This window comes from Neovison vison, chromosome 14 (assembly GCF_020171115.1).
Source record: "Neovison vison isolate M4711 chromosome 14, ASM_NN_V1, whole genome shotgun sequence".
NCBI lineage: Eukaryota > Metazoa > Chordata > Mammalia > Carnivora > Mustelidae > Neogale > Neogale vison.
This window is the reverse complement of record NC_058104.1, coordinates 32,565,326-32,576,900: the sequence shown is the minus strand read 5'-3', so window position 1 is coordinate 32,576,900 and position 11,575 is coordinate 32,565,326. Positions and strand designations below refer to the sequence as shown.

The 11,575-nt window shown below is 48.8% G+C and overlaps 1 long non-coding RNA gene across 1 annotated transcript; it reads right to left on the bottom strand.

Moving 5' to 3' along the window:
• Positions 1-3,156: 3,156 nt before the first annotated feature.
• LOC122895380 lies at positions 3,157-11,032 on the bottom strand. The gene is made up of 5 exons (XR_006382202.1): positions 10,977-11,032; positions 8,923-8,999; positions 4,467-4,572; positions 3,538-3,614; positions 3,157-3,396 (listed from the first exon to the last, which is right to left on the bottom strand). It is a non-coding gene; the product is annotated as an uncharacterized LOC122895380 (long non-coding RNA).
• Positions 11,033-11,575: the final 543 nt, after the last annotated feature.

Genomic DNA, 11,575 nt, shown 5'->3' with positions numbered 1-11,575 from the left:
TTCAGGATTTCCAGCCTCCAGAGGCTCCAGCGTGCCCCATCCCTCCTTGCCCTATCAGTCCTACGAAGACACCTGGGCCCACGCCTTGGTTTGGCATTTCACTGGCCACTGCCTGGCCTTCCACGGCTGTGCGCCTAGACCAGGCTGGCGGTTGTGCAGGATGGTGGAGGTGCCTGGTCCTCAGGTCCTCCGCTCTGCAGAGTGGCCCACGTGTGGGTTGGCAGAGGCTCAAGTCCGCCCTGCAGTCCCGCCCTGGCGCTAGTCCACCAGTTATTGTTAGGAACTGTCCCCCCAGCTGCCCTGCAGGAGCCCTGCCAGCCGCCTCCACCAGCAATTCTCCCCCATGAAGCATGCGGCCAACCAGAGCCTGGACAGGCGAATGTGTCCATTCGAGCCCCCTGCAATTGCGCAGCTGGGGCGGGAACAGGAGGGCTGGCTGCTCTCCTGGTGGCATGCTCCCATCCCCTGCCACCAACAGGCATGAGGCACAGGGGGTCCCGGTCCAGGACTGCACCTTGCCACAGATTAGAGCCCAGCTCGGGGCCTCCACCAGAGTCCAGAGGAGCCACTTGGTGGGTCAGCCTTCTGAGATGCCCTCTGGGCGGGTCCCCGCCGCCCTATGTCCTGGCCCTGCCCAGCATCGCCTTGGGGGGACTGTACCTGAGCCTTCCCCTGCCCTTCCCCAGGGTTTGCCCTGGTCACGGATGTGCTGGAGGCCTGATGGTCGCTGGGCTCTGGGGGCGGTGTTCTCTGCCTTTCAGGGGGCGGCCCGCCTCTGCAGACCCTATGCCTCTATGTGCCTGAGGGCAGGAAATAAGGGGAGATCAGAGTCCACAGGATCTGCCTCAGGAGGTTCTGGCATCCATGGAGGGACTGTAGAGGTGCTGCTGCCTCCAAATCAGGGCCCCTGTGGACTGAACTGCCCAAGTTCTTGACATGGAGAAATTGGCAACTGGGAGGAAAGAATGGTGGAGACGCCTTAGCTGACTTTTTAAAGAGCTTTTTAAAAAAGCCTTTCTCCCTTTGGGTTTGGAAGCTGATCCTTCTCCAGGTTTCTTTTGTTCTGCTTTAATGTCTGACAAGAAACATTATCCATTATGAAATGACAGCAGGGACCGGGGTTTGTAGACCGGCTGTTGGAAAGGGAACGACTGGTGGTTTTGAGAGCTCCTGGAGGTGATGTTCATGTGCCCAGTTATCAGGGCACAGCTTTCAAGGTCTTTTAGGGCTGTTGGCTGTACTGGGCCTACTGACTGTTAATTCTGAATGAGATAGCAAAGTGTGAGTTTTCCACAGATCTTTCTTTCTTTCTTTCTTTCTTTCTTTTTTTTTTTTTTTCCCCTCCAACACCTGGGTCAATGGGGGAGTATGGTTTGGCCAAAGCATGTGTGACAGTTCTTTTGGTGTGTGTGTACCAAAATGCTTTTTCTTCCCCTCCCGTTTTCTAACTTTTTTGCTTTTGAGGGTTTGGGGGTCCCTCCCCCAGAACTTTTTGCTTAGTGGTTTTGTTTTTTAATTTGGTTGCTACCCCACCCTATGATCTTAGTGTGCACTGATTCTGTTTCCAGAGTTGAAGCCTAAAGCCTACCGGTGCCTACTTTTCCATCATTTGTGGGAAATGACAGAAGTAAGGCCAAGTGGCAGGTAGATAGGGGAGCAGTGATAGAGTTTTGGAATGTAAGTAACATTTGGCAGGGTGAGGTCCAGAGCCGATGACGAGAAAGAATTCTTGAGACCCCTTTGGTGCAAAATAGTGGTTGTATTAAAGCACAGGGACAGGATCCGTGGGCAGAAATAGCTGCATCAGGGTTGTGGGGGACAACTGATACACACTTTGAAGGTGGGGGAGGTAAGGAAAGGAAAGGGAAGGGTTTCAAAAGCACTTTCTTATGCTAAAGAGGACCTACAAGATACTGGAGACCTTGCCATGGCCAAGTGAGGTGGTTTTACCTTCCAGCACGGAATGAATATGAAGATGCTTGGAAGTTTCCTGAACGAAGGTCACACAGGTCCCACCGAGGCATGGGGGTGGGTGAGTGCAGGGTGTCAGCTTCTGCCTTGACCTCAAGTAGCCTTCTGCTCCCTCATCAGGTGTGGGGGCTAATGTTTCAATGGAGAATATGGAAATGAATTCTAAGATAACTCCTTGGGAGTCTTAGTGGAGTCTTAGTAACATGTCTTGTGAAATCAATATTCGGTGAGGGTCAAGACAGATTTGTCACATTGTCATTCTGGCCTGTTTATACACCATATCAGGAGATAGGTGTTTGCTCTTTTGGCACAAAGTTCTGAGGCTTTTATTCATTTTCTTTATTTATTTGACAGAGCGAGAACACAAGCTCTGGGAGAGGAGGATGCAGGCTTCCCACCGAGCAGGCGGCTTGACCTCAGGCCCCTCTCCCAGGACCCTGGGATCATGACCTGAGCCGGAGGCAGACGCTGAACCAACTGAGCTACCAGGCACACCCGTTCTGAGCCCTTTCAAGCTCCCAAGCTGGTCAGGCTCTCCTTGGCCCAACTTCCTCTGCAACAGCTTCTCTCTTCACACTTCCATTTCGGCCATAGATGCCCTGCTTTTAGATTCCAGAGCAGGCCGAGGATTCCTACCTGTTTACCCCTCCATGGAATATTCTGGAGCTCCTTTCACCACACCAGCCCTGTAGCTGCCGCCTACTCATTTTTCTGCTCTCCAGGCAAAGGTCTCTTCCTCTAAAGCCCTTCACTCATGCTACTGATGCTCCAACGAAGACTGGAGGGACCCATCCTGGGAAATTTCATAAGTCCACACAGCACCTGGTTTTCTATGATGCAGTGGCCAATTTACTTGTTCTTATTCTCCAGTAAATGGAAGGCCTTGAGAGAGCTCTTGTCATCTTTCTCCAGTGCCTGCTGTGGAGCCTTGGGTAGAAACTCCATGAAGATTGTCAACTCAAGGGTAAATCTAGTTCTTACCATACCGCCCTGATGAGGTGAGCCCAAGTACGAGAAAATGAAAACTGGATAGAGTCAATGGGGACTCTGGCCCTGACCTTTGTCTGTGTTTCTTTATTGCTCGATGCCAGCAGAGGCTGAGGCGACTACCGAGCTATGAAGGATGTAGCAGTTATGCTCCCAACATCCAACCTCTTTTCCTGGGGAAGCTCCTGAGGGATATTCTGTAATCCCGCCACTCCAAGCTGATGTGGTCGTCCATCTCCCTCACCCAATGCTGTTCTGTCCCTAATGGTGTTCTTCAGTTTCCAGACTGCAGCTGAGTCTGAGCTCTTCAGTCCCTGCGATGAAGACTGGGACAAGTTCTTCCACTGTGTCACTTCCGCCTTCAGTGTTAGGATCGCGTTTGGAGGGTCTGTTGGTTTTTCCTATACCCAGATGACATCAGCAAAGTCCAGCACATCTCTGGAGAAACGGAAAGTGTGGCCCGTGAAGGAAGTCCCATTGCCATCCACCACCACCACCACCCCCACTGCCCCCAGGGAATGGCCTAGGCCAGATCCCTGGCCACCAACCCAGGAGAACACTGCGGGTCATAAAACTGACCTGGTCTGCTGTGGAAAAGCATCCTGCACAGTCGGAATACCCCGCCAAGTATCCCAGAACTCCTGACCGAGGGAGGTCTAGAATCAAAAGACAATAGGCAGTTGTAGGCAATGCTCACCTGGGGCCCAGCTGCTGCAGGCCAGGTGGCTAGAAAGGCTGAGACCGGGGCACTTCAGCAGACCGGCTCTGGCCACTGGTCCTGGTCCCATCAGCTCATCCCCACGACTTCCCATACCCCAGCTGGGGCTTTTCCCCTTCTCCCCCAGCCTTGGTGGCTATCCCAGATGGGCCCCGAGTGCGTGCTCCCACGGGCCTGCCCACAGAAAACACACCTGGCCCTCAATGTCCCCTGAAGTGGTATCACAATACACCACTGTCTGTGCTTTCCACGCAACAGTACTTTTCCTCACTGAGGTGAAATGTGATGTGGAAACGAAGGTTGAAGAGCAATTATGAAATGTCCTTACTACCTGCAGCCCACTGACAACTGCTTGAAACAGGCAAGGGGCATTCCTCTAGGGACTCAACTGTCTCTGTGTTGACACCCTGTGAAGGGCAAAAGGCAATCCTAACCCAAATCCTCCTCCCAGGATCCTGGAAGCCTACTTTAACATATAAAACTTACTTTGGAAATTTCCTTTTTCTCTAGCCTCCAAGATACATGTTGGAAATCATCCCTCAAGCATAAGGCCCACTGACCTAGGCCTGAAGGGTCTCATGACTAAGACTTTATTAGACCATAATAAATGACTTTTTGCTAACAACAGCTAGCCCCTCATGGTCCTGGAAACCTTCCTACCAGAATTCCTTGGAGACTTACACTATCCCCAACCCCCTCAAACTTGAAAGTACAGAATAGGCCACTCCTCATGACTCCATGGCAGCTCTTTTTGCCTACAGGACTTGTCCCTGATTTTTAATAAAATCACCTTTTTGCGGCACCAGAGACAGCTCAAGAATTCTTCCTTGGTCGTGAGCTCTGGACACTATGATGGCAAAATCAGAAACTCTAAGGTGCAGGACCAGAAAATGTGCCTAAAGAAGATACAAACCCACAGTTCAAAAGCAAGCAAACAAACACGAAGAAAAACATCTGCCCAAAAAGTCTCATGAGGGACTTTGATCAAAAAATAAAGAACCAAGATGCCCTTCAACGGACAAATGGATAAGGAAGATGTGGTCCATATACACTATGGAGTATTATGCCTCCATCAGAAAGGATGAATACCCAACTTTTGTAGCAACATGGACGGGACTGGAAGAGATGATGCTGAGTGAAATCAGTCAAGCAGAGAGAGTCAATTATCATATGGTTTCACTTATTTGTGGAGCATAACAAATAGCATGGAGAACATGGGGAGTTAGAGAGGAGAAGGGAGTTGGGGGAAATTGGAAGGGGAGGTGAACCATGAGAGACTATGGACTCTAAAATCAATCTGAGGGATTTGAATTGGCGGGTGGGTGGGAGGTTGGGGTACCAGGTGTTGGGTATTATAGAGGGCACGGACTGCATGGAGCACTGGGTGTGGTGAAAAAATAATGAATACTGTTATGCCAAAAAAATTATATATATATATATATATATATATATATATATATATATATATATTCTTTATGTTCTAAAAGATTCCCAGCAATTGAAAAGAAAATGAAACTGCAACATTTCCAATGGACATTTACAAAGAAATCCAGCAGGCCAGTAAAAGGAAGGAAGGATACTCCATCTCATTAGCACAAAGTTCTTTAAAACGTGTTAAATTAGTAGGTTTGGCAGTTTGGCTGAATTTTTTAAATGAAAACAGCCAGTGTTAGGGTGTACAGAAAGGGAACCCTCATCTACTCTTGTGAAAATACAAATCAGTAAAGAGGGTCTCAAGGAACGGTTTGGCAGTACCTATTACAATTCACAAGGGACAATTCCTTGAGCCAGCAGTTCCTGCACATACGCACGTGTACCTCTGCTTTCTACAACACTGCTTAAGAGAACACCATAAAACACGCAGCTATCTAAAGGACCATTGGTACTGAATACATTAAGTAAAATGGAATTTCCATGCCAAGGAGAACTAGAAAGCCATCAGAAATGAGGAGGCAGACCTATATATGACGACACAAAGATAGTCACGGGTTGCTAGGTTGCAGAAGGAGCGAGCTAGCTACAGAGCAGGATGTATAAATGATTCACTTTATTTAAAGGACACCTGAATTTACTGATTTTGAGAAATACAGATTCACTCATTCAATAGATATATACTGAACTACAACCTATGTATTCATTCATTGTGTATGTATGGCCTTTCAACAAAAATTTATGGAACCCTGGACATGCCAGACACTGGATTATCTTTCTGTGTGTGTTTTCTAATGTGTGATATTTATCCGTCTCTAGGTGTGCTGTTCATCCACAGGAGAAAACACACTGAACGCTGCTTTTCTTGGTGGGGGGACAGATTATGGAGCGTGTTTACTTTCTACTTCATACATTCCTGCACTGATGGATCAAAGCTAATGCAAAGTGGTAGCTCTTTTATTATCAGTAATCATCCTGACCCAAGTAGTCACCCAATATGCAAAGAACTGTGGCAGCTACAGTGTGGAGAAAACAGCTAGGCCAGGAAATGGCAAAGCCTGCAGAGGATCTACTTAAAATTTGTAGGCGGGAAACAAAGGATGGGGGAGATGTTCTTTTCTGGCAGAGTTTCTTCACTAGGAGCGTGAGTATGGCACTGTGGTTGCATAGAGGCCTGTCTGGTTGTCTGAAGTTTCCTGTCATCTGTGTCCACCAACCACAAAGGACATCCTCTCTGGGCATGTCTCCTGACAGCAATTACTAAGAAGTCCCTTGAACTACTCCATCAGACTCGGACTGAAAACAATGGAACATTCTGGAAGAGGTTTCCCTGGGTTCAGAAGGCTTAGAGGTGATCAGAGTGTTGTTGGCAACACTCATAATTAAAACGTGAGGGTGAAAACCCAAGCAGAGGGGCCAAGGAGGTGACATAATCAGCAGCGCAGGTCAGGTACACGAAGTGGGGAGCGGTGGGGATGGGACTGAGGGTCTGATGCTGCCAGAATGGATGCTCCCAAGGAAAGCTGGGAACAGAGATTTTCAGAAAAATCTACTTTTGCATCTTTTGGAAATCACTGAAACACATTTTGTAAAGATTTAAGAATGAGGACCTATGGGGCGCCTGGGTGGCTCAGTGGGTTAAGCCGCTGCCTTCGGCTCAGGTCATGATCTCAGGGTCCTGGTATCGAGGCCCGCATCGGGCTCTCTGCTCAGCAGGGAGCCTGCTTCCTCCTCTCTCTGGGCCTGCCTCTCTGCCTGCTTGTGATATCTCTCTCTCAAATAAATAAATAAAATCTTAAAAAAAAAAAAAAAAGAATGAGGACCTATGTACACGTGTTTTAAATTCCTTCACAGTAAATGTGATGCAGTGTAAACATATCACAGAAGTATATGCCATGTGACATCATGGGCGCACATATGCAGGCTCAGACTCAGACACACACACACACACACACACACACACACACACACTTGTCAAAGGAAAAAGGGAAAGAAAGCAAAGAGAGTTCCATAGCCCATACAGTAACACGTAGGTGAAGGGTAAGTAGGTCCTCTGAATGTAATTCAAGGATGGGTTGTGATAAAAAGGCTTGACTCTGTGGGAAGATAGGAAAGACAGAAATGAGGCAAGGAGCTCAGTTTCAGCAAAACTGCAAACACCCTCTCCAGAAACAGCAAACACATCCTGCTCCTGTTCAAAGCAAGGGCCGCTCACTGAACAAGGCCTTCTGCTCCGTGATATCTGGCCCTCGGCATACGCATTCACACTTTGACAGATCAGGGCTCAGGGGAGGTCACTAAGCAGGACACTCTGAATAGGATGTCCACTCTCAATCTCATCATGAAATACTGAAGACTCAGAAATTGCTCAAGAAGGGTCAGCAAGAATTTGCCTGATGTTCCAATGTTTTCCAAGTCATCTCTAGTTTCCTGCCTCTTCTCCAACAGTTATCTGGAAAACCGACTCCTATACAGACCTGAAGTCAGTAACATTTATATGATGAATCCTCTCCTCCAGGATATGCAAAAAGCCAGACGTGAGAGACCCGAATCCTCTATCACAACAACCACACATAACGGTCAAGCCTTTTCCAGCCTAGAAGCCACCTCTGGACTTAAGCGAGAGCCCACTTTCTCTTATTTCACTCGGGGTTCTACCAAGCTAGATCCTCCTCTGCCGATACAGTCTCAGATGCCAGGCGGCAACTAAAAAGCGTATTTACTGTAACAGAATATTCTATTTGGAAATGGTGAAAACCTGATTTTTATAGGATATAGTAGAATAGCCTCATACTAGAAAATTCTTTACGGATGTTGAGAATTAGACATCTTTGAAGGAAACGCTGGAAAGTTTTATGTTAACTAAGAATTTTTTAAAATTCAGTGTGGCGCCTGGGTGGCTCATTGGGTTAGGCGTCTACCTTCAACTCGGGTCCTGATCTTAGGGTCCTGGGATTGGGCCCCACATCTGGCTCTCTGCTCAGCAGGAAGCCTGCTTCCCGCGCCCCTACCCCGCCTGCCTCTCTACCTACTTGTGATCTCTCTCCTGTCAAATAAATAAATAAAATCTTTTTTTAAAAATGTAAGACTTGGCATTTTATTTAAATGACTCATTTATAAAGAGGGAAGAGAGCACAGGTTAGAACCACTAGGAAACACTGACCTTGGCTTGAGGCCATGGTTTAAATCTCAGCTCCACCCCTTCTCCCACAGGTGCCCTGATGGAAATCCCCTTCACTGCTTTGAGCCTGGGTTTCCCCACTGGAATTCATGAGTCTGCTCTGAGCGCTGAATGAGATGATCCAAGTGAAGCATTTCACATGGTGCTACAACAGCTCCCCGCAGAGATTCACAAACTCGTCCTCGACAACTCTGCAAATTTCTTAAAACCTGGCCTCAAAGTGGCACCCGGAATATCTCACATATAGTAAATGCCCAAGTAGAGCCTCCTTGTCATTCACTCGAACAATATTTACTATGCGTCCCTTCTGGGCCGGGCACCTCTCTATACCCTGGAGATAATGAAGGAGACAAAACACACAGAACAATTCAGATGATCAAACTACTGTAGGTTATTTCTTTTCAAGGTTCAGACAAATGATGTTCATGGACAGAACTGTCACAACGGAGGGTGTACTGCATTTAGAAGACTGCTCCACAGGTTGGAATGAAGATGCCGGGGCCGGTAAGAAAGTGGGGAGGGGGTCCAAGAGAAGAGCCCCCTAAAATGAGGTCCCCAGAATGCAGACCGACCCCCTACTAACCGCTGCCTCTGAATCTACCCGACTCTGTTGTCTGGTCCAAGCCACACTTACTTGATGCTGTGTAGCTTTCTCGTGACTATGACCGGAAAGTCAACCTCAAAATATTTTCTTGGGAGAAGATCTTCATCCTGAGGAAAAATACACAGTAAGTTTCCTAATTCTATATCCCCTCATACATTTACTGACCATCTTCATGCACCGAGTACTAAGCCCCAAACAGCAACAGAGTATTTCAGGGCCCAAATCAGGAACGATATGGTGAAAACTGCATGTTTCAGGTGACTTCAGTCTCCGTGTGGAAAACGGACGGAGAATGAAAGTTAGGAGGTGCTCATAGCCGTCCAGGAAGAAGGTCCAGGGAGGAAGTCATGGGGAGCAGGAACTGGGGGAGCCGCCACTGGCATGGAGACAGGGAGGCACTGAGAGGCCCTGGGGAAGTAGGACTTAACAGACTTTGCCAAAAAGCAGACGGAGACAGATTAGGGAGGGTCAGGAAACCCATGTGGGGGTGGGGCCTGCATGTGGGGGATCAAACAGGATACAACAGCAAATATCACAAGGCACCCGCCACGGTGAGGGCAAGCACTGTTTTGTGCTACATTTACTTTTTCCTGTGAGAGGAGAGTGTGGTGGGGGAAAGGGCAGGCACTCTGGAGCCGGGGAATGGGGTTCAGATCCCAGCTCAGCCACTTGTCTGCTACGAGGTGCTGGGAAGTCACTCAACTCCCTGGGCCAGTAGAGAAGGGACAGCACCTCACAGGGCTGTGAGGAGTCCTGTAGAAATAAATACTCCAGCAGCACTCACAGCAGGACCCGCCAGAGTAAGGGTGGGCCTTTATGATGTACTGATACGTGCACACAGATGGGGGGTTGGCTTGGGCCATATATTTATTTCTACTGTGGGTTGCAGTTAGGAAAGTGTGAAAGCCACACACACAAATAGAAACACACAAACACTGAGTCAAAGAAACACATCTACACAGAGACACAGAGACCCACGCACAAACACATGGAGACCCACAGACACAAAGAGAGATACATATGCAAAGACACACAGATACACACACGGAGGTACACACACACACACACACACACAGAGACACAGACACACACACTCATGGCCCAGCTCCATCTGTGTCGCAGTCTGGTCACCCCCTGGCCATCCTAGCACATTCTCTCCATGTCTGTTATGTCCAGTCACTCAGCCCTGATGACTATTCTTGAATGCATTCTCTCCTCAACCCCCAGCTGCAGAGACACCCCTTTCTGGCCTCTTCCAACCACACCCTGTGTGTCGCCTGCAGCAGCTCCTCACGACCCTACGGCCTAGCAAGAAACAAGGTGCTCCGCACCTGCTGACTTGTTCAGCATCCCCCCCCCCCACCATGTATTCTCTGAACACCCGTGTCCACCCGTACTTCTATTCCAGAAATACAGAGCCAGTTTGCTCAAGGGGAAAAGACGAAAGCAAAGCCAGGTGCTGGTGTCCAGAGTCTTGTCGCGGTGTCGCTACTGCAGCCTGGGAAGGCACCCCCGTTTCTGACGTGAGCCGCTGCACAGCAAGAGGACCGTGAATGCAGACAGTCACCCGCGATGGGAAGCAGATACTGGGGGGTCGCCCACCCCGGGGTCAGCATGATAGGGACAGAAATCACGAGCAAGCATTTCCTAATAGGAGGGGACCCCAAAGGGCGAGTGTCAGAACTACAGGTCCAGCTACCACACACCCTTGTGGAAAATCTCAGGGGGTCTGGTTTGCGGGAGAGGCAGGGAGAGAGGGAGACAGGAGGGCAGAGAATAAGACTGCTTCCTGGAATATCAGAAGACATAGGCTGAGCCATCCCAACCGTTCACACTCACAGCTGCCACACATACCTGGCTGTGTGCAGAATGCAGTGATGGTTGAGCCACCTGAGGCAACTGGGAGGAAATGTTTAGAGCAGATGAGGACGTAACTTCTGCTAGGATACCCCACAACACCCTTCCAGAATGTCACTCTCACGATAGGAAAGGTTAAGGAGAGTCTAAAATTCCAAGACAATGAGAATGATTGCAAGCAAATTAAAGACAGCATACACTCCTATACCTTGTGTTGGACTTCTTACCTTATTATAAGGAGCTTTCCCTCGGGATGTCTGGGTGGCTCAGTCGAGCAAATGGCCAACTCTTGATTTCGGTTCAGGTCATGATCTCAGGGTTGTAGGATCCAGTCATGAGTTGGGTTCAGTGCTCAGTGGGGAGTCTGCTTCCGGATTCTCTGTATCCTTTTGCTTCTGCCCCTCCTCACTCATTCTCCCTCCCTCTCTCTCAAATAAATGAATACATCTTAAAAAGAAAAAAAAGAGTTTCCCAGGCATCAGATACCTGACCCTCAGAAGAATTCTGAATAAGGGGTCACTGTGGAGGGAAAGCTATCCAGAGGCACACCTGGAGCCTCTAAGGAACAGACATGTTCTTTCTGGGCTTTGGCAAAGGAGCAAAACAGCTGTGGCATGTGACACTTCCACTTTTGATTCTGGGATTCCTAAGCCTGTCTGATACCATTCATCAGGAGCTGGCATGTCACAGAAGGTGTGGAGGACACCCAGGACGGGGCCTTGCTCCAGGACAGCAGCCAGGGACAGCTCTGAGGAAGGACAGCCCTCGGATTCAAAGAGGATCCCACAGGGCTGAACGCAGCACAGGCTGCCCAAGGTGACACCCT